The following is a 24,129-nucleotide window of genomic DNA, read 5'->3' on the forward strand; positions in this document are numbered from 1 at the left end:
GCTCCAACCCCACACCGCAGAACCCCATTATACAACAGTGGGAATCAGATTTACAAACCACACTGACTACACAACAATGGGCTATGATCTATGATCACATTCACAAGCGGTCCGTTAACATATCAACACAAGAGAATCGTTACAAAATCTATTCTAGGTGGTACCGCACACCCGATAAGATTCATAAAATATTCCCTGACGTTCCACCATCATGTTGGCGCTGTAATGCTCCAATAGGCAACTTTTTACATATATGGTGGGAATGCCCTATACTTCAACCCTTTTGGAAGAAAATCCACGATACAATAGTTGAAATCACGACTTATCGGCCAGAATTCTCCCCGGCACAATACCTGTTACACCACACCCCACTCTCACATAAAATCAATAATCCCACATTTGATAAACGCAGCCACCCAATGCATTCCACGTCATTGGCGCTCTGGAACTCCCCCATCTTTTGAGGAATGGCTCCGGCAGATGGATAAAATAGAAGAAATGGAAAGATTGATTCACCAAGCGCATGATAAACATGAACAATTCTCCAATAAATGGGCATGCTGGATACATTTTCGAGCCTCTAAATCCCGCAACATTACCCCCACTCATACCTAGTATGATTAATTGAAGGTTGGGACTGCTTCCCGTGTTTGGCCATCCTCTTTTGGTTAACGTTTCCCACCCCTTCTTCTGTGGTTATATCTGAATCTCACCTTGGTGGAACTATGCTAGACTACTATATTTCCTACTTAATGCTCCCCCTGTGTCCTTACACCGTTTTGTCCCCCTTCCATCCCCTGTCTGCCCCCTTCTTTTTCTTTTTTTGGACATTCTCCAAGGCTGACTTTCCCTTCCTCACCCCTGTTCTTATTTTATCTACCGTATTCAATGTATTTTATCGCATGTCCCGAACTGAGTCTCCTCCAATACCACACTACGAAATTGAGGCCTCTCGAACATCCACAGTGTGATCCCATAAGGGGTGGATGGCTTCATGGGAGACTCGACGGGCCCACCAACTATTGTAGTGCTCTTTGCTCAATAATTCCTTGTGTATTTGCTCGCAATACTGTCTAATCTATATTAACTTTACATACTTTAGTTGTTCCCAGGATCACCTAGTTTACTATTCATTTATTATACTTCACCATGTATCTTCTTGTTACTTTACATCGTTACCGTTGTATTGTAGTACATGTACACATTATGCGTGTATTTTTTTTGTTTCTCAATTGTGATGCTTTGATTTCACTTTAATAAAACTTTATTGGAAAAAAAAAAAAGACTAATGCACCCAAAGTGTACTGTACAAGTGTGATAAAGCTATTATTGTTCTCTTTGTCAGTACCGTAGTGCTGGTGCTCATTACCCTGTCCTGCCATGTGTACTCCTACCCCTCCCTCATTCCTCCCTCTCCTAACACCCCCCCCTCCCCGTTCGGGAACAATTCACATAAAGTTAGCATGGAGTAGTATGCTATGCTATTGTTTCTAGTTAATAGTGTCTTAGGCATATCTACAAAACTTAGCTCTGAAATTAGCCTCTGTTTACACTTTGAGTACTTATTATACATGTTTTTGCTGTTAATATAAAAAACTTTAATAATAATTTGTACATAAATAGGCTCTAGTGGGCAGGTTGGAAATGTGTGTGTAGTTAGCTGTCCTGCCCAAGCTGGGGAAAGGGTTAAATATTTTTGGCTCAGTTATCAGGCTTTTGGTTTTGGGGACCCACCTTTTATGGTAGTCTGTAGAGTTGGCATAGACGTGCACAGCCTATTGTTTTACTTGAAAGCTCAAGTACACATACGTGTATACAGTATCCCACAAAAGTGAGTACACCCCTCACATTTTTGTGAATATTTTATTATATCTTTTCATGGGACAACACTGAAGAAATTAAACTTTGCTACAATGTAAAGTCGTGAGTAGTGTACATCTTGTATAACAGTGTAAATTTGCTGTCCCCCCAAAATAACCCCCCAAAATAACTCAATACACAGCCTTTAATGGCTAAACCTCTGGCAACAAAAGTGAGTACACCCCTAAATGAAAGTGTCCAAACTGGGCCCAAAATGTCAATATTTGATGTGGCCATCATTATTTTCCAGCACTGCCTTAACCCTTTTCTGTTCAATTTATTATGTATATTTATACTCATATTTTCTTATAGACGTATGTATTTCCTGAAGAAGCTCATTTAGAGCGAAACTAGTAGAAATATGTCACCACCCCTGTACCAGTTTATACATCGTTAAATGATTTTATTACTTGAATAAACTTTGTCTGTATTTTATTCTGGTTCAAATATTTTGTTACCAATATCTTTACATGTACCGCAATAGTCCGTTATCTCGTTTTTGTCTTCGGTAAGCCTGGTGGGGGAACCATGCCTCCCGACCTATATTCCTTATAATTTTGGATGATGGTACATTTCAAAAATGTATCTAGTTAATCAAATTGACGAGGCCTTCATTTTATTATTATTTTTTGTGCATTTCAATATTAAGGTGGATAATACACCAGGCGTGTCGGCCTGGGTGGGTCTTGCCCTCATAAAGACTTTTGAGCCCTAGGGCTCTACTCCTCTCAGGGGTTGAACCCCCTCAATATCAGTCAGCGCTGAGCTCCCTCTCTCTTTTACTTCCTCCCTACCCTACCCAGAAGGGGGAAGGGCCTCGCCCTTACCTTTTGTATAAAAAAATGTTCTTTCTATATAAGGTTGTGATTATATTTGAACAATTGCTTTCTACAGTTGAGGTCCAGTTGGACTCACGGGCGCAATTGTTGGTCACCCAGCATGGATGTTCTTGGCACAGCTTGGACTGGGTTCATGACCCAAATACAAGCTTCTTGTTTAAATGTTAACAACAGATCGGAGAAGGAAATCAAAACCTTCCTTGACCGAATGTATAACCTATTAAAACGTAAATCTCACCTTCATTGGCATTTAGAGTACTTCAAACAATACATTAAAGAAGAGACCTGCTCTATGGGGTTGAGAATTCAATTATTTCCTACCATTAAAGACCCGTCCCCTTCCTTTAAAACTGCATGGGAATTTTTTTTAACCCATTGCAGCTTAGAATTAATGAAAACATTAACTACGCAATACACCTTAGATATGATTTCCCTTGATAGTGAAATTAATAGACTCAACACCCAATATCAACATCTTCTCGAATCTCCTTCTTTCCCTAGCCATTGGAAGGAGATCCGCGAATGTTTAGAGGAATTAAATAAAGAGATTATTTCAAACAAACAAACTAAATTCATGAAAGACAAGCTCGCCTTCTCTGAGGGTTTTGCATATAAATGGTCCGGCCGCATGAGAGGTAGAAAAGCAACTTCACAGGACATCCCAACAATTGATCCCGTTTTACACTTTACGGAATCAGATTTGTCTTGTCTTCTGCCTCTCACTCGGTGGGTCCCCGCTCCACGAACCCAGTAAACTCTAGGTCAACACGCAAACGTGACCGCCATAGCGGCGGCACTTCCCCAGCAGCTCCCTACAAAGGCAAGAAAACATCCACTAGACAGAAATCAGCACACACGGTGGGGGCTCCTTCCCCTTCTCCCCCACAACCAGCTGATGTAGCTGGTCCCTCAACATTACATAATGTTATTCCAAAAGCCCTGGGAGCTATGACAGGTAACCCTAAAAGATCCTTGGTAGACATTGATTTTTTAGACTTAACCCCTCCAGAACTCAAAAAGCCACAACAGACCAAACTCGACACATTCATGCGAAAACCTCCTCCCACCCCCCTACCCAGCACTCCCAGTCTACACAATTAAACATCATTAACCTGGCTGCATGTCCTTTATCGCCAGATGAGACCTCAGTTCTACAACTGGGTCTAGGCTGCTACCCACTTCAACCCCTACATGTTACAGAAACCATTAAAGATCTTTATCTCTTCGCAAGGAACTTAACTTTCAAATTCATTTTCGACTCTAATCGACAAAAGATTAACTTGGAGCGCGAGCTTGCCGAGCGTACAAGGCACTTTACAATGGACAAATCCCGCGCATTACGTGAGTTAATGCTACTATACAACGAGGGACAGACCGAAGATGGTACTGACTCATCTACAGAGCCAGTGCAGTCAAGGCCCGAGACCCCTATATCCTCATCTGCGACCTCGCTACCATCACGTCAATTTAAAACCAAATCACAGAAATTCCCAGATCTGATGACTTGTCCGTCGATCTGGGCATTTCTGCATCAATGCATTAAGGATCTGAAAAAACAAACCTGGCCTGATTTTTTACCCAATCTAACTCCTGACCAACAATATGCCCTTAAGTGTCTAAAGCAGCGGGATGATATAGTAATCAAACCTTCCAATAAGGGAGGAAATATAGTAGTCATGTCTCACGGCCAATATTTGGCCATGTGTCATGATATACTTAACAATACCACCCAGTATCTACCCATTTCATCCACCAGCATTATGCAGTTCATTAACGAGTTTGCTGAACTCTGCACAAGAGCCTACTGGAAAGGGCTAATCGATCGAGACACCCTCAACTTTTTAGTTCCCAAATTTCCCCGTACCCCGACTTTCTATTCAGTACCAAAGACACATAAGAATCTCGCTAGACCACCAGGGAGACCCATTGTATCGGGCATAGGATCTTTAACAGATCACGCAAGCAAGTTTGTGGACAGCTACCTACTCCCACATGTCTCGAGCTTACCTTCATATATTCAGGATACACCTGATCTCCTTAGACAAGGGCATTCTGGTTCCTCCCGACTCCCTCCTCTTGGCAATTGATGTGGAGGCTCTTTATTCGAGCATCCCCCACGAGGCGGGAGTCGAGACGGACAGAATGTTCCTAATGGAACAGGAACGTACATCCTGGCCCCTCAATGAATTTATTCTTGAACTACTTACTTTCATTCTTACACGTAATTTTTTTATTTTCCAAGATCAACATTATTTACAAATTCAAGGCATAGCGATGGGCACATCATGTGCACCATCCTACGCCAACCTCTATCTCAGTGCTTGGGAGAGATTTATCTTTTCCGATGATCAGTACCAACCTTATCTGGAGTACATCCTATGTTGGTATAGAGTTATTAATGATTTATTCGTGGTATGGACTGGGCCGGGCTCTGTATTGAATCAATTCATCGAGTTAATTAACATGAATGATAAGAACTTACATTTTACAGTCAACATTGATCCAATACAGATCTCATTTTTAAATGTGCTGATCGCCAAGAATTCTGATGGCTCCTTATATACCAATTTATTTCGTAAACCCATGGCGGGTAACACCTTATTACACGCTTCAAGTGCCCACCCCAAATCTTTAATTTACAGCATCCTGTATGTGCAATATCTGCGGCTTCGCCGTAATTGCGCACAAGATGAAGACTTCTTTGCCCAATCAATCACTCTTCGGGAGTGACTACTCTTGAGAGGTTACTCCAAATCCTGCCTGCTTAAGGCTTTCAACAAAGATGCAAATCACAAGAAAACAGCGCTATTATATCCTAGTTCTTCAACTTCAAAAACTAGTACAGTGAAAGTTATTACCCAATACTCAGCCCATCATGATCAACTTAGAAAAGTTTTGACAAAGCATTTGCATATACTTAAAGATCATCACATTCTAATACACCATATACGAGAGCGACCGGAAATTGTGTTCCGGAGAGCTAAATCGTTGAGGGATAGCCTAACCTGTAGCCACTATAAACACACAACAGCTAACCAATCAAGAGTTAGAGGGACCTCCCCTTGTGGTCAATGTCCCCTATGCCCCTGGATTTTCTCAGGGGCAATGGTCAAACCTTCCAATGGGGAAGTATTTACACCCTTCTTTAGTGCCTCTTGCGACACCACTGGGGTGGTATACCTAATGCTCTGCAAATGTGGAGCGTTCTATGTGGGCAAAACCATTCGAGAACTCAGACGGAGAGTTGGTGACCACGTCTATCATTCTACCAACGGTAAACTTACCACTGTTGGCCGACATATTGGCCTCTATCATAGGTTTGACCCCCTCGCGGTCAATTTCCTGGTATTAGAAATTATACCATCTGACGTGAGGGGTGGTGACCAAGATAAAAATTATCTTACAACGTGAGGCCCTCTGGATCGAAAGCCTGGATGCCCTGAGACCACTGGGCCTCAACGAGACAAATTCCTTTAAGTCATTTCTATAGTCACCACCTTAAACCTCTCTGTCTGGGAACTCTTCTGGTTTTGCCCACAGTTTATCTATCTATACATGTTTATGTGAATTGTTTCTGATCCTATTATGCAATGATTCTGGTGTTTCTAAGCCTATGTATTGACTATGACCCCTGCATGCCTTCAGTAGAATGGACAACATTTCTTTCTAATTCAATGTTCTTAACTTATTAAGCTATTTTTTCTAATTTAATGATTCATGTCTGTCAAGCTACTTCTAAAATGCTGGTTGTCCCATTGTGCCACTGAGCCATACTGTGCCGCTCTTTATATTCATTTATTGTGCCTTGTTATATCTTTATATGTCAATAATTCATCAGACTGTTATACTGCTGTATCATGCTATATATACTCTTCATTATTTATTTGTTATAATGGTTACTTTGCCCCGGAGATGTGCTTTTGCTGTGCTGGGGGCCCCGTGGGCTTTTCCACTCGGCGATTGGAAGGGCCCCTGGGAGTGTGGGAGGCGTGCCATGCCCTAACTTCAGGGTGGGGCTTCCCACCACCCCTCTCCTTGCACATCTCCTGGTCGCTTCATGGGCTATAGGATATGTGCGCAGACAGCCGCGCTGGGATCTCGCACATGCGCCTTATACACCATTGGCGCACCTGCAAGTGAGGGCACGTTCTGTGCCCTACTTGCGTGCTCATGCATGCGCAATGGGTCCCTCTGCACTATGCCTGTGGGACCCTTGACCCTATGACACTGTGCGCCGGCGATGGTTTGCCGGTGCTCTGTGGCGGGGTTGGGGGTGTTTAAATAGCAGACTATTCCGCTAGACAGACAGGCCGGCAACTGACCCGGAGGCATGTCAGATTCACGCCCTAGTCACGGTAAGTGTTGCTTCCTTAACCAATATGGTGTTTTCACCCATATGTAACAGCTTACCTAATGCTTATGGCCTGCATGTCTTTACATTACAGGTGACCACCAGTAACTAACTCACCGTATAATATGTATTCTGTCTATGGACGTTTACTTGGGTTCTACCTCCATAGCTAAGCACTCTTACTGAAATTAGAAACTTTACTAGTTTCAAGTGCTGTTGAACTGCCCCCTGTGGGTGAAATATAGAATCCTTACCTTCAGAACTTATATGGTAGGTCAAACAGCAACCATACCATTTTCAACATTGTTTATATTATCAGCCTCTTCAGTCACTCACCTTATCTAACACGCATGTCAGCACATTACATTCACCACGATTGATCTGCACTATCTAATCATTCACTCAACACTGTACATCTATATTCTCTCAGTGTACGTTTATTTTATCTTGTTTTTTACTTCTTGTCAATCATCACGATTCGGTGTGTTTCAGAATTATCCTTCTCACCTTGCCTTGTTCCTGTTCCCATCATGCTCTCATTTCTCATTCACTGCATCTTCCTTCACATTCCCTTCCCTTCACACTTTACCTTTTCCTCCCCTTCCCCCCTTTCCGCTCTCCCCTCTGGTCCAACAACTTCTTCCCCTGTCCCTCCTCTCCCCCCCCCTCTTTTTCGTTCCCCCCCCTCCCCTTCTCTCTTTTGTCCTTTTTTCCCCTCTTTCTGCCCCCCTTTCCCTTTTTTTCCCGTCTCCCTTTTCCCCCCACCCCCCCTTTTTTCTCCCCTCCCCTTACACGGTATGTGTATATACACAAGTACATACACATTATGAGTTTAATCATCAATTTTAGCATTTTCACGCACTTCTTTCTCACTGGCACTTTATTCACTGTACGACACATTATTATCGCTTATTCACTGATGAGAATTCTGTGGCTATATAGGCGGTTTGACCCCACTATCCGGTTCACTAATTAGGATGTAATTACCCATCTTTTAATATAATTCAACATCACATTTCCCTACCCAGATACCTGCCTGCCTACGCTAACACCTCCCCCAGTCGCCGGGGGAGACTCTTCCGGGGCCCTTTAGGCGCTGCGGTGGTACACCGATGGGGGTAAGAACTATACATGTATTTTGCGCCATATACCTTTCCCTTTTATACTTTTTTATATTGCATCCCAAATTATTTTTTTCTGTTCAATTTATTATGTATATTTATACTCATATTTGCTGCTTTTCTACTGATTGCGCCGACACCTCACATGTGTGCTTCGAACACAGTTTCATATGTGGACGGGACTTATGTATGTGTTCGCTTCTGCATGCGAGCACACGGGGACAGGGGCGTTTTACATTTTTTTATTGTTAATATTACTTAATAATTTTTATTTTTACACTTTAAAAAAAATAATAAAAATTATCACTTTTATTCCTATTACAAGGAATGTAACCATCCCTTGTAATAGAAATATGACATAACAGGACCTCTTTACAGTGAGATGTGGGGTCAATAAGATCCCACATCTCACCACTAGGCTGGGAAGCCTGAAATACAAAAATGAAAAAAACGGTCACCGCTTCCCAGCCTAGACGCCGCCGTTTTTTTGAACGCAGAGACCGAGCGTGACGTCATAACATCGCGCCCAGCCTCTGACGATCATAGAGACTCCGGTGACCACCACCGGAAATCTCTATAATCAACATCTGGGGCCGGCAGATCCTCTGTCCGACTCACCGATTGCTGCGGTGAGTCGGTAGAAGCACCGGAGGGCGGCTGGAGGGGGGGACGTCCCCTTTCACCTCCCGTAAGAACGATCAAGCGGTGGAACAGCTGCTATGATCATTCTTACGGTGTAGAGAATCGCTGGCTGAAAATGCTGATATCTGAATGATGTCTGTAGTTACTTTTGAAGTACCTGCATGCGAAGGTTGACCCGAATGAGGACACTACTGATTCGTCGGTATACAGTATGAGAGAATTCAAAGCCCTCAATGCCATTAGGGACATTTGTAAACTTCCTCGCACCAAGTGCAATCCCCGTAATTTGACCCTTGAGGAGAACAAAGCCTTCATTTCTTTGAGTAAAAATCCTCGAATTGTAATCAAACCCTCTGACAAGGGTGGCAACGTGGTTATCATGGATAATCAACAATATGTATCCATGTGCTTAAATATCTTAAAAAATGGAGACTGGTACAAACAGATATTGGTTTTAAGTATCAGCCAATATAACTCCACATTCTATAAAATGGTGGATCAGGCCTTCAACGATGGTGCCATTCCTAGAAATGAATTTGTCACAACCAAACATCCCAAAGTGGCTACATTTTATAGCTTACCCAAAATACATAAAAATCCCGACAATCCCCCTGACCGCCCCATTGTTTCTGGAAATGGGGCTATATCGGAAAATCTCAGCCGAGTTATTGATGCACACCTTCAACCTTATGTTTTTTCCTTGCTCACCATTGATGTAGAGGCTTTATTTGTAGCATTCCTCATACCTTGGGTCTGCCGGCAATACAGAAAGCACTCCAGCAGGATTCTCGATATGACCCTGCTCTTATTGCATTTATCCTAAATGGTCTGCACTGTATACTACACCACAACTATTTTAGCTTTGAGAACTCCCACTACCTCCAGGTACAGGGCGTGGCGATGGGGACATGTTGAGTCCCATCCTACGCCAACCTGTACCTGGGGGAGTGGGAAGCATCCCTCCTAGGCGATGAGGGCCTCATTGATTGCACTAGCCACATTACCAAGTGGTTTAGGTACATCGACGACGTCTTCGTCATCTGGGAGGGTCCGGAGGCCAAACTCATAGAATTTTTCAATGCGATCAATGTAAACAACTGTAATTTGAAATTCACCATGGCTTATAATTGCAACAGTGTTACTTTCCTTGATATTTTGGTCCAAATCACCCCTGAAAATAGGTTATCTAGCACCCTGTTTCGTAAGACTACCGCAGGGAACACTGTTCTCCACGAAGATAGTTTCCATCCAGTACCGCTTAAGAATTCCATTCCTTACAGGCAATATTTGCGACTTCGTCACAATTGCTCGACCGACACCATTTTCAACGAGGAGGCCAGAAACTTCCAACATCGTCTCTTAGCACGTGGGTATAGTCGATTTTGCTTACAAAAAGCATATAATAAAACCATCATACAATCTCAGTCTAGAGCACATGTATAGCACACAGGTTGGCAACCGCTACATCCCGGTTGGGAGACATGCCGTTCTGTCACATGACTACACAGTGCCAAAAGTAACCTTTACTGCACTTTATAAAATACAGATACCAGACAGAGGAGGGGACTGGATCAAGATCCTACTTCAGAACGAGCAGAAATGGATCTTCCAGCTAAAGGCCACGTCACCTCCTGGCCTCAACAAGATTATCTTGTTTGCTCCTTTCCTGCGAGGCTTCTCCTCAGGTAAAAACGCATTAACAAGAAGTGTGTTATGTCCTTGCTTGTAGGTGATTATTCCCCCCACTCCTTTGCTCAGTATCGGTCAGTACATGCTCCAGATTTCCTATATTTTTGATGTATCCCTGTTTTTTCACTATAGTATTTTTAGTCCCCTAGGATTCTTAAATAACTGTGTCCTCACTGTGGCCTTTGCTTGCCCATGTACCGTGATCCCTGCAATGTCCCTTTGTGTAATATGCCCCTTGTTTGGGTAGCTACACATTGGGACAAGGTGGACTAATGGCATTTACAGTGCCTTGCAAAAGTATTCGCCCCCTTGAACTTTTCAACCTTTTGCCACATTTCAGGCTTCAAACATAAAGATATAACATTTTAATTTTTTGTGAAGAATCACCAACAAGTGGGACACAATTGTGAAGTGGAACAAAATCTATTGGATATTTTAAACTTTTTTAGCAAATAAAAAACTGAAAAGTGGTGCGTGCAAAATTATTTGGCCCCTATTACTTTCAGTGCAGCAAACTCACTCCAGAAGTTCAGCGAGGATCTCTGAATGATCCAATGTTGTCCTAAATGACTGATGGTAATAAATAGAATCCACCTGTGTGTAATCAAGTCTCTGCATAAATGCACCTGCTCTGTGATAGTCTCAGGATTCTGTTGAAAGTGCAGAGAGCATCATGAAGACCAAGGAACACACCAGGCAGGTCAGTAATACTGTTGTGGAGAAGTTTAAAGCCGGATTTGGATACAAAAAGGTTTCCCAAGCTTTAAACATCCCAAGGAGCACTGTGCAAGCGATCATTTTGAAATAGAAGGAGTATCAGACCACTGCAAATCTACCAAGACCTGGCCGTCCCTCTAAACTTTCAGCTCAGACAAGGAGAAGACTGATCAGAGATGCAGCCAAGAGGCCCATGATCACTCTGGATGAACTGCAGAGAACTACAGCGGAGGTGGGAGAGTCTGTCCATAGGACAACAATCAGTCGTACACTGCACAAATCTGGCCTTTATGGAAGAGTGGCAAGAAGAAAGCCATTTCTCAAAGATATCCATAAAAAGTCTTGTCTAAAGTTTGCCACAAGCCACCTGGGAGACACACCAAACATGTGGAAGAAGGTGCTCTGGTCAGATGAAACCAAAATCCAACTTTTTGCCCACAATGCAAAACGATATGTTTGGCGTAAAAGCAACACAGCTCATCACCCTCAACACACCATCCCCACTGTCAAACATGGTGGTGGCAGCATCATGGTTTGGGCCTGCTTTTCTTCAGCAGGGACAGGGAAGATGGTTAAAATTACATGACCATTCTTGATGAAAACCTGTTGGAGTCTGCAAAAGACCTGAAACTGGGACGGAGATTTATCTTCCCACAAGACAATGATCCCAAACAGACAGAAAAATCTACAAAGGAATGGTTCACAAATAAACGTATCCAGGTGTTAGAATGGCCAAGTCAAAGTCCAGACCTGAATCCAATCGAGAATGTGTGGAAAGAGCTCAAAACTTCTGTTCACAAACACTCTCCATCCAACCTCACTGAGCTTGAGCTATTTTGCAAGGAAGAATGGGCAAGAATTTCAGTCTCTCGATGTGCAAAATTGATAGAGACATACCCCAAGCGACTTGCAGCTGTAATCGCAGCAAAAGGTGACTCTACAAAGTATTAACGCAAGGGGGCCGAATAATTTTGCACGCTCCACTTTTCATTTTTTTATTAGTTAGAAAAGTTTCAAAAATCCAATAGATTTCGTTCCACTTCACAATTGTGTCCCACTTAGTGATTCTTCACAAAAAATAAAATTTTATATCTTTATGTTTGAAGCCTGAAATGTGGCAAAAGGTTGAAAAGTTCAAGGGGGACGAATACTTTCGCAAGGCACTGTATGTCCTTTTCTGAATAGTCTTTAGATAGTATTGACACCTAAATAACCTTACTTGAAGTGACTGGGAAATGCGGGGCTTTGACGATTTTCAACTCACAGCTCTGATTGATTGTTATAACAGTATCAATAATAGTTTATAAACTGTTATTTTACTAATGTCTAAGCTAATACAATATTTACTGTAACAATTAAGGTTGATATAACACTATATATGCCTTCTGTATATTTTTTGTCTTTAAGTCTTTTTGCTTTACACATTGTTTCTTTTTTCCCCCGATTTGGTCCTCTGATTCCTGTTCTGCGGGTTCACCCTTGGAGGGGGCTTCCGTTTTCGGCTTGTCTTCCTGGCAGGGTGGGGAAGCATAGGGTCCTGTGCTTCCTTAAACACCCACTAGGTGGCGGGACCACTTGGGGTGTAGTACACCCTGCCAGCGGCATTTCGTATCACCTAGGGGGGCCGTGGTGGGTAGGCACAAAATAATTACTAGCAGTGCACACATAGTCCCACCACATGGCCACTGACATACATGTATGAAGTGAATCTGGGATCGACATCTTTCAACTTTGACAATTCAGGACTCAGGAGCGCATGAAGGCAATGGAGGAGAGGAAAGGTCACGGTAGGGTATGAAGAGGGTGCAGGAGATGATCACCAGCACCATGATATTGAGCACTGACACCAGCACCGTGATAGAGTGCACTTACCACAGCACCGTGATATAGAGCACTGACACCAGCACCGTGATAGAGTGCACTGACACCGGCACCGTGATACAGTGCACTGACACCGGCACCGTGATAGAGTGCACTGACACCGGCACCGTGATAGAGTGCACTGACACCGGCACCGTGATAGATTGAAATGAGACCAGAACTTTGATATAGAGCACTGACACCAGCACTGTGATAGAGTGCACTGACACCAGCACTGTTATATAGAGCACTGACACCAGCACCGTGATAGAGTGCACTGACACCAGCACCGTGATAGAATGCACTGACACCAGCACTGTGATATAGAGCACTGACACCAGCAACGTCATATAGAGCATTGACACCAGCAGAGTGGCAGTTGTTGCTACCTCCTCTTCCTGATCCAATGCCAAGAGTGGCTGTGCAAAGGGAAATGTCTTGCTATGGATCAGAAAATAATTCCTGTGACTCAAGCGGAAGGTATTTGGTGGTGGTGGTGTTGGTGGTAGTGTCTTTGAGGGTGCACATAGCAGAGAGTGAAGAAGAGGGTGCAGATCGAGAGGATGAGGAGGGTGCAGAAGAGTAAGGCTGAGTGAGCCACTCAACCAAGTCTGGTGCGTCCTTTGACGTAATCGCATGCACCTTCTGCAATTTGCCACTTTGGCTCAAGTCTGTTACTCCTGCCCTATCCCTACCACCCCTGTGGAAGGGCCTGCCTCTTCCTCCTCTGCCTGTCATTTTTTAAATGTCCCTGTGACAAAAGTCTCTAGAGAAGTGCAGTATGTATGTGGAAGAAGGTATATAACACCCCGCTTCAATCTGTTGTTTTTGGGGGCCACTGGTCAATCACACCAGTTACTGTATAATACTTTTTTTAAATTGCCACTCTCTGTAGTATCGCTGCAGAACCACTCAGCAGTCACAATGCTGAACAGTGGAAATGCACTATACTATGCTTTCTATATGTGCAAGTATTTTATACGTGTATTACACACCTATATACTGCACACCAAATAGTATACATATACCAGTCCTTACAAGGACCTTTGTGGACCTAGTAGCTAGTGATTTGCAGACTGTACCTCAGTCCCTACACTGATAAAGGACTGCTGCGGAATAGGGCAGCAATCTGCAGCAGTTCACCACAATCCTATATATTGTACATCTATACCAGTCCTTACAAGGACCTTTGTGGACCAAGTAGCTAGTGATTTGCAGACTGTACCTCAGTCCCTACACTGATAAGTGACTGCTGCAGAATAGGGCAGCAATCTGCAGCAGTGCACCACAACCCTATATATTGTACACCTATACCAGTCCTTACAAGGACCTTTGTGGACCAAGTAGCTAGTGATTTGCAGACTTTACCTCAGTCCCTAAACTGATAAAGGACTGCTGCAGAATAGGGCAGCAATCTGCAGCAGTGCACTGCAACCCTCCAAATAGTACACCTATACCAGTCTTTACAAGGACCTTTATGGACTAAGTAGCTAGTGATTTGCAGACTGTACCTCAGTCCCTACACTGATAAAGGACTGCTGCAGAATAGGGCAGCAATCTGCAGCAGTGCACCATAACCCTATATATTGTACACCTATACCAGTCCTTACAAGGGCCTTTGTGGACCAAGTAGCTAGTGATTTGCAGACTGTACCTCAGTCCCTGCACTGATAAAGGACTGCTGCAGAATAGGGCAGTAATCTGCAGCAGTGCACCACAACCCTATATATTGTACACCTATACCAGTCCTTACAAGGACCTTTGTGGACCAAGTAGCTAGTGATTTGCAGACTGTACCTCAGTCCCCACACTGATAAAGGACTGCTGCAGAATAGGGCAGTAATCTGCAGCAGTGCACTGCAACCCTCCAAATAGTACACCTATACCAGTCCTTACAAGGACCTTTGTGGACCAAGTAGCTAGTGATTTGCAGACTGTACCTCAGTCCCTACATTGATAAAGGACTGCTGCAGAATAGGGCAGTAATCTGCAGCAGTGCACCACAACCCTCCAAATAGTACACCTATACAAGTCCTTGCAAGGACCTTTGTGGACCAAATAGCTAGTGATTTGCAGACTGTACCTCAGTCCCTACACTGATAAAGGTCGGCTGCAGAATAAGGCACCAATCTGCAGCAGTGCACCATAACCCTATATATTGTACACCTATACCAGTCCTTAAAAGAACCTTTGTGGACCTAATAGTAATAGCTAGTGATTAAACTGACTGTCCCTGCTGTACACAGTGTCCTGTCCCTCCCTGCACCGACAAACGACAGGCTGCTGCAATCACCAGCACAGCAGTGCACTCAACCCTATATACTGTACTACACCTATACCATACCAGTCCTTAACCACTTTCAGACCGGACCATTTTGCTGGTAAATGACCAGAGGTCTTTTTACACTTTGGCACTGCGCTGCTTTAACTGGTAATTGCGCGGTCATGCAATGTTGTACCCAAACGAAATTTGCATCCTTTTCTTCCCACAAATAGAGCTTTCTTTTAAAGGTATTTGACTGACTCTGCGATTTTTATTTTTTGTGATATAAACGTAAAAAGGCCGCAAATTTTGAAAAAAAATGATATTTTCTACTTTTTGTTATTAGAAAAATCCAATAAACTCAATTTTAGTCATACATTTAGGCCAAAATGTATTCAGCCACATGTCTTTGGTAAAAAAAAAGTCAATAACTGTATATTTATTGGTTTGCGCAAAAGTTGTCACATCTACAAACTAAGGTACGTTTTCTGGAATTTACGCAGCTTTTAGTTTACGACTGCCTATCTCATTTCTTGAGGTGCTAAAATGGCAGGGCAGTGCAAACCCCCCCCCAAATGACCCCATTTTGGAAAGTAGACCCCCTAAGGAAATTGATAAGTGGCATGTTGAGCCCATTGAATATTTTATTTTTTTGCCTCAAGCGATTGAATAATGACAAAATTTTTTTTTTTTTTTTTTTTTTTTACACAAAGTTGTCATTAAATGATATATTGCTCACACATGCTATGGGCATATGTGAAATGACACCCCAAAATAAATTCTGCTGCTTCTCCTGAGTATGGGGATACCACATATGTGGTACTTTTTTGGAGCCTAGCCGCGTACGGGGCCCCGAAAACCAAGCACCGCCTTCAGGCTTTCTAAGGGCGTAAATTTTTGATTTCACTTCTCACTACCTATTACAGTTTTGAAGGCCATAAAATGCCAAGATGGCACAAAACCCCCACAAATGACCCCATTTTAGAAAGTAGACACCCCAAGCTATTTGCTGAGAGGCATGTTGAGTCCATGGAATATTTTATATTTTGCCACAAGTTACGGGAAAATTACAAACTTTTTTTTTTTTTTTACACAAAGCTGTCACTAAATGATATATTGCTCACACATGCTATGGGCATATGTGAAATGACACCCCAAAATTAATTCTGCCGCTTCTCCTGAGTACGGGGATACCACATATGTGGGACTTTTTGGGAGCCTAGCCGCGTACGGGGCCCCGAAAACCAAGCACCGCCTTCAGGCTTTCTAAGGGCGTAAATTTTTGATTTCACTTCTCACTACCTATTACAGTTTTGAAGGCCATAAAATGCCAAGATGGCACAAAACCCCCACAAATGACCCCATTTTAGAAAGTAGACACCCCAAGCTATTTGCTGAGAGGCATGTTGAGTCCATGGAATATTTTATATTTTGCCACAAGTTGCGGGAAAATTACAAACTTTTTTTTTTTTTACACAAAGCTGTCACTAAATGATATATTGCTCACACATGCTATGGGCATATGTGAAATGACACCCCAAAATTAATTCTGCCGCTTCTCCTGAGTACGGGGATACCACATATGTGGGACTTTTTGGGAGCCTAGCCGCGTACGGGGCCCCGAAAACCAAGCACCGCCATCAGGCTTTCTAAGGGCGTAAATTTTTGATTTCACTTCTCACTACCTATTACAGTTTTGAAGGCCATAAAATGCCAAGATGGCACAAAACCCCCACAAATGACCCCATTTTAGAAAGTAGACACCCCAAGCTATTTGCTGAGATGCATGTTGAGTCCATGGAATATTTTATATTTTGCCACAAGTTGCGGGAAAATTACAAACTTTTTTTTTTTTACACAAAGTTGTCACTAAATGATATATTGCTCACGCATGCCATGGGCATATGTGAAATGACACCCCAAAATAAATTCTGCTGCTTCTCCTGAGTATGGGGATACCACATATGTGGGACTTTTTGGGAGCCTAGCCACGTACGGGGCCCCGAGAACCAAGCACCGCCTTCAGGCTTTCTAAGGGCGTTACAGTTTTGAAGGCCATAAAATGCCAAGATGGCACAAACCCCCCCAAATGACCCCATTTTGGAAAGTAGACACCCCTAAATTTACGGGTACACTAGTGAGACTAGGTAATAAATGGCGGGTGCCCTGAAACTATAAAAAAATAATTAACCAACCAGCGTCACCTGTAACAGTTATATGGTGATCACTGATGAAAGGGTTAACTAGGGGGCAATCAGGGGGCTTTATGCGGTAGTATATGGGGGTCCCTGGCGCTATAAAAAGCTGCGGCGAACCTAAATACCTACCTGCCTAACTAGCGTCACCTGTGACACTAATACAGCGATCAGAAAAACGATCTCTTATTAGGCTGGGTTCACACTGGAGCGATGCGGGAACGCCACAAATCCGCGGCGGGTTCCCGCATCGCATGCCTCCCGGCGGCAGTTCACACTGCCCTATGCGAACTGCTGGGAGTGTCAGTGAAATGTTAATGACACCCCCAGATCAGTTCGCATATCGCAGTGCGATCTGCAAACTCGGATCGCATGGTGTGAACACCCATGCGATCCGATTCTGCTGCGGACCAAAAAAAGGGTCCCGTGCGAGTTTGCGGTGGGTGCGGCGGGTGCAACGCGAATTCAGCCATACTATCTGTATGGCTGAACTCGAATCGCACAGAGATCGGATGTGATTTGCACTGCAGTGCGGTGCGAATCACATCCGTTCTCATAAACCGCTGCAATGTGAACCCAGCCTTAGTGACACTGGCGACGGGGGGTGATCACGGGTTTAAACCTTTATTGGGGGGGTTAGGGGGGTACCTTAGAACTAAAGGGAGCTAACCCTAACTGCCCTAACAGTTATTACAGTCACAAATGACACCCGCCGTGTGATCAGGGGGTTAAACCTTTATTAGGTAATAAATGGCGGGTGCCCTGAAACTATAAAAAAATAACTAACCAACCAGCGTCACCTGTAACAGTTATATGGTGATCACTGGTGAAAGGGTTAACTAGGGGGCAATCAGGGGGCTTTATGCGGTAGTATATGGGGGTCCCTGGCGCTATAAAAAGCTGCGGCGAACCTAAATACCTACCTGCCTAACTAGCGTCACCTGTGACACTAATACAGCGATCAGAAAAATGATCGCTTATTAGGCTGGGTTCACACTGGAGTGATGCGGGAACGCCACGAATCCGCGGCGGGTTCCCGCATCGCATGCCTCCCGGCGGCAGTTCACACTGCCCTATGCGAACTGCTAAGAGTGTCAGTGAAATGTTAATGACACCCCCAGATCAGTTCGCATATCGCAGTGCGATCTGCAAACTCGGATCGCATGGTGTGAACACCCATGCGATCCGATTCTGCTGCGGACCAAAAAAAGGGTCCCGTGCGAATTTGCGGCGGGTGCGGCGAATGGCTGAACTCGAATCGCAGAGATCGGATGTGATTTGCACTGCAGTGCGGTGCGAATCACATCCGTTCTCATAAACCGCTGCAATGTGAACCCAGCCTTAGTGACACTGGCGACGGGGGGTGATCACGGGGTTAAACCTTTATTGGGGGGGTTAGGGGGGTACATTAGAACTAAAGGGGGCTAACCCTAACTGCCCTAACAGTTATTACAGTCACAAATGACACCAATGCAAAAAAAATAAAAAATGCATTGGTGTCACTGTGACTGGGGGGGCAGGGGTAATTAGGGGGGTGATCGGGGGGTAAAGGGGGGGTGTGAGTGTGCCTGGCATGTTCTACTGTGTAGTGTAGTGTTTGTGCAACTCACCGATCCTCTCTCCTCGGTGCCGGTACGAAAAATACAGACACGGAGGAGAGATTACATCACTTCCTCTCCTGTGTTTACATTACAGGAGAGGAAGTGATGCAATGCTTCACTCCCATTCGTCAGGAGCGATCGCGAGGGGGTGGCCATGAATGAATGGCCGCCCCCTCATCACCGATCGCTCCTGCACGGATACCGACCGCCGCTGGCACTGGGCGGGGGCCCGATCGGGCCCCCGACCCGCGGGAAGGCAGGGACGTACATGTACGCCCATATGCCTGCCCGTGCCATGCTGTTGACGTACATCGCCGTGCGGCGGTCGGGAAGTGGTTAAAAGGACTTTGTCCCTACACTGAAATCAGACAGAATGTAAAATGGCCGCCGGATCAGGTCTATTTATAAGGTAGGGGGAATGTCCAATTGTCCATGTGCTGAAATGTCTCAATTGGATGTCCTGTACCCCGTGATGGATGTGTCATCATGGGTCAAAGTTCTTTCACACTGTAAACACATATGTCCACCGGGCGAACAGTGGCAATAGTCTGCCGATCGCGCGAATCGCGAACACGCAAAATTTGCTGGAAAACGACCGCCGGGCGAACAGTTCGGCCATCCCTATTCAATAGCTCTTGACACCCCTCCTAGCACTCTATTTATTTTTGCCTCTTGCACATTTTGTGTTTTGTGTTTTTTTTTTTTTTTGCTGTAGCTTTTACTCTTGCTTCACATTCCTAATTTTTCGATTTTCATTTTAAGCTGTTTTTTTTTTTTCACACATTTGGCACTACACTCATACGCATCGCTCCAACATTGTTACTAGTTCACTTGCATTCGCACATATATACACTCTATTTCTCACATACATTTGGCAATACATTCACTCTCAAAGTTCCAATATCGTCAACAGTCTGCTAGCATCCTCACATACATACAACCCCCCCTTTTTTTTTCTCCTCCTCTACCCTTTCCCATTCCCTTTTTTCCATCCCTTTCTTTCCTTTGCCACCCCGTTCCCCCATTTCCATCCCACCATACATTCCTCACCTCATTCCCTTCCCCCGCTTTCCTTTTTCTTTTGCCCATCCCCCCCTTTTTTTTCCATTAATAGGTGTAGTTATCCCGTTATCATATATGAGACAATTCTATTTATTACACCAGTATTTTTGCTGATTCAGGGAATCCTGGCACTGATACCTAATGCTTAACCACTTCCCGACCAGTGCATGCCGATGTACGTCGGCAGAATGGCACGGGCAGGCATATTGGCGCACAGGTACATCCATTTTTAAAATGGATATTTAAAGAGGATATTTATTATATCAAAAAGTTAAAAAATTATAAGTTTTTTTCAAAATTGTCACTCTATTTTTGTTTATATCTAGCTCTATTTGTGTGAAAAAAAGGACGTCAATTTTGTTTGGGAGCCCCATCGCACGACCACGCAATTTTCAGTTAAAGCGACGCAGTGCCGAATTGCAAAAAGTGGTCTGGTTTTAAGCCAGCAAAATGGTCCAGTTTAAAAGTGGTTAACCATAGATGCTTTTTTCAGCCTCCACACCCCGTCCGGGTTTTGGGAATGTAACACTGTAACTCCTCGTGAGCCACGCCGAGACGGTTTTCTGCTGCCTTCATCGGTGCACCCGATGGCCAGGGATCTTTGGTGGGACCTGATGAGGGTGTTTTATTTAGATGATTTAGGTCCAGGAGATATTGTGCAACACAATGCAAGTGGTAATTATAAAGAGATGTTTTTTGTTTTTTTTTTGTATTTGATTCTGTGGTTTTTAACTATTAATCTTAATATATACTATCGCTTTCACAGCGTACAAATCCTCTGAAGAAGACCCAGCAGGGTCGAAACGCGTTAGTTTACCACCATTTCAGCACTTGACCATTGTATACTATTATATATTGTAAATGGTTCCACTGGCTTTGTTGCTGTAATGCTTACAACTCCTGTACCACAGCTCTTATTTTAACAGCTATTTTTCAATAATAATTTTTTAATATTCTGCTTTAATAAAATTTAAGTTTAATCTTTATTTCATGTAGTTTTCTATTTACTTACTGCCTAGAATACCCCATATGGTGGAGATTCCCTTTTTGATATATGCAGAATGCCTGACTCGTTCCAACCCCCCCGGTGCCCGCGTCATTGGATTTGATTGACAGCAGCGGGAGCCAATGGCTGAGCTGCCACATAGTAGGTGAGGTTGAAAAAAGACACAAGTCCATCAAGTCCAACCTATGTGTGTGATTATATGTTAGTCTTACATTGTATATCCCTGTATGTTGCGGTTGTTATGGTGTTTATCTAATAGTTTTTTTAAACTATCAATGCTCCCCGCTGATACCACCGCCTGTGGAAGGGAATTACACATCCTTGCCGCTGCTACAGTAAAGAACCCTCTACGTAGTTTAAGGTTAAACCTATTTCCTCTTATTTTCACTGACTGACACAGCTCCTCTCTTAGACCATTGGGTTGTTATGTCACCTTTAGGAGAGGACTAGGCATAATATGTTAACATGCAATATAAAAACTAGAACTTTCTAGTTCCGTCCAAGGGACAGTCCCTTAGGTAACAACCCCACAGCCTGCCTTACAGCTTAGTTTTTTACTGCCTAGTGAAGGAGAAGGACCTAGGAACCCCGCGGACCCATCAGTCCGTGGATTTTTTTGACAAAAGCTTTGCTTTTTGCGCAAGATTAAAGATCCTGTGATCTGCTATCAACAGCCGGCTGGGTGACAGGTTGGATACTCTTATCCTTGTAGTTTACCCAGCCTGGCCAGTGAGCGTGTGCAGACCAGAGCTCCGCACTGGGTCGGCCATGACATGTCTCAGCTCCAGAGGCGGTCGGTGAGTGTAAATGCTCCGGGGCACACATATGACCGGGCTAGTGCTGTCTGCGTCACAGTGTGCCGGGCCAGCAGCCACCCCCTACTGATCGGAGAGTGGGTCTGTGATGGAATGTCTCCAAGCTCTTCAGGACTGGTAAGTACAGCTCTCCCTGCCTTGGTGGGGCTGAGCAGCTGGGCATTCCCTGGGAGGTCAATTCGGGGGTCCCTCACCTCCCTCTCTTCTCTCCCTGTCCCTTTCTCCCCCCTTCCCTGTGGGTGATGCTGAATGGGCTGCTGAACGCTGTGTGTGCCATAGACAAGGGCTCTCACCTGGGGGGGACTGCGCTGCCTGGCTGTGCCCTGAATGTGTGTAGGTCTCTCCCTGGAGGTGTCTGGAGGCTATGTCTGTTGATCGCTGTTGTGCTGTTCACCGCCATTTATCTGCCTGTTTTTGTTCACTGTCCCTCATGGTATACTGTGCTCGCCAGCCATCTTTGGTGTGGCAAGGAGCAGCATATTGTCTGACCATTTCCCTGTAGCTCGGCGGCCATTTTTCCTGTGATTATATCCTTTCTACTGGACACTCGGCGGCCATATTCTTGAAGCCTGAACACATTTTTGATCAGATTCAGAGCCAGTTACAGCAGCTCTGCACAGTGCGGTGTGATCTCCTATGCATCTGGGAGCTGACACAGGACACAGACGCTACTAGCTAGACAGCGCAGAACCAGTTAAGGTGGTGAGTCCTGTGGGAAAGAGCCCCTCAGCCAGCAGCAGTTAGGAGGGTGGGACCATCACTGTCCTAAGTCCCAATTAGGTGGCAGACAGGGTAGGGTCAGCATGGCTTCAGAAACTGGTGTTTCTTCCCCCGAAATCTAGGCAATTGCAACCAGTTCACCTGCAGACTGTGCAGTGCCTCTGGAGGCTTTGTTGGCGGTCCTCAATTCTTTCATTGCCAAGATGGAGGTGGTGCGTGGGTACAAAGGTGGTAAAAAATGGCCCCTGCTCCCCCCCGTTCTCTAGGGAGAGCTCTGATGCAGACTCGGGCCCTACTGAGGCTCTGTAATTTCAGATGATGCTGACCAGGACCGATCGGACAGTGAGGATGAGTCCCCGTCCGGGTCCATGCGTGACAAAGCACTTGTTGGAGCATTTATCACAGCTGTGTGTGATACTCTGAAAATTCAGGAGCCAGCAGATCCCTCTGCTGATGTAGCGGTCCCTTTTGGGGCCCGTAAGCCAGCCTGTTCACCTAAGTATCTGACTTATTTTGATAAGTTAATTTAAAAGGAATGGGGTCAACCGCAACAGACCTTTTTGGTCCCCAAGTACATGGCGGTGTGTTACCCCTTTGAGGAGAGCCTTCTCAAAAAGTGGTCGGCTCCTCCAGTCGTGGACCTCCCAGTATCTAGGTTAAACAAAGTAACCACGATCCCGGTAGAGGGGACTCCTGCCTTTAAGGACCCCACAGACAGGAAGGCCGAGGCAGTGGCTCATTCCTTGTTTATGATTGTGGGGTCAACCATGTGACCAGTACTGGTATCCGTACTTGTGTCTCAGACACTAACCGAGTGGGCAAAACTTTTGCACCGCGAACTGGGAGAACAGGCTTCTCCTGTCTGTGTGGAACTAGCAGACCAATTAGTGCAAGGCCTGAAGTACATTTATGACGTGGCCCTGGATACTTTCCCTCTGTTATCCAGGGCTTCAGTGTCAGCAGTGGTGCTGAGGCTCCTGATTTGGCTAAAATGCTGGTCTGCTGAGAAAAGGCATCCAAAAAAGCCCTGACGGATCTTCTGCTCCTTGACGACCGGCTCTTTGGAGCCTCATTGGATGACATTATTAAAAATGCCACAGGCGGTAAGAGTACACTACTCCCACAGGCCAATTAGGCTAAGGAGCCACGCCGTAGGTAAGAGCCCTCATTCTCCGCTCACAAATGGCTTTTTCGTCTGCCCGGGGCTTCGGCCAAGTGTCCCCAGCCAGACAGGACGACCTCTGAAGGACCAAAGTGTCCCTGGAACCGCAAGCCTGCAACCAAAAGTGCTACCGCATGATAGTTTGCCCCCGCCTGCAACATGGGTGGGGGGGTCGCCTTCAGGAGTTTGCAGCCTGGTGGGCCTCTCAACTATCCGACCAATGGGT

Source organism: Lithobates pipiens, unplaced genomic scaffold (assembly GCF_037356315.1).
Source record: "Lithobates pipiens isolate NorthernLeopardFrog02 unplaced genomic scaffold, aLitPip1_a1.2 Scaffold_28, whole genome shotgun sequence".
NCBI lineage: Eukaryota > Metazoa > Chordata > Amphibia > Anura > Ranidae > Lithobates > Lithobates pipiens.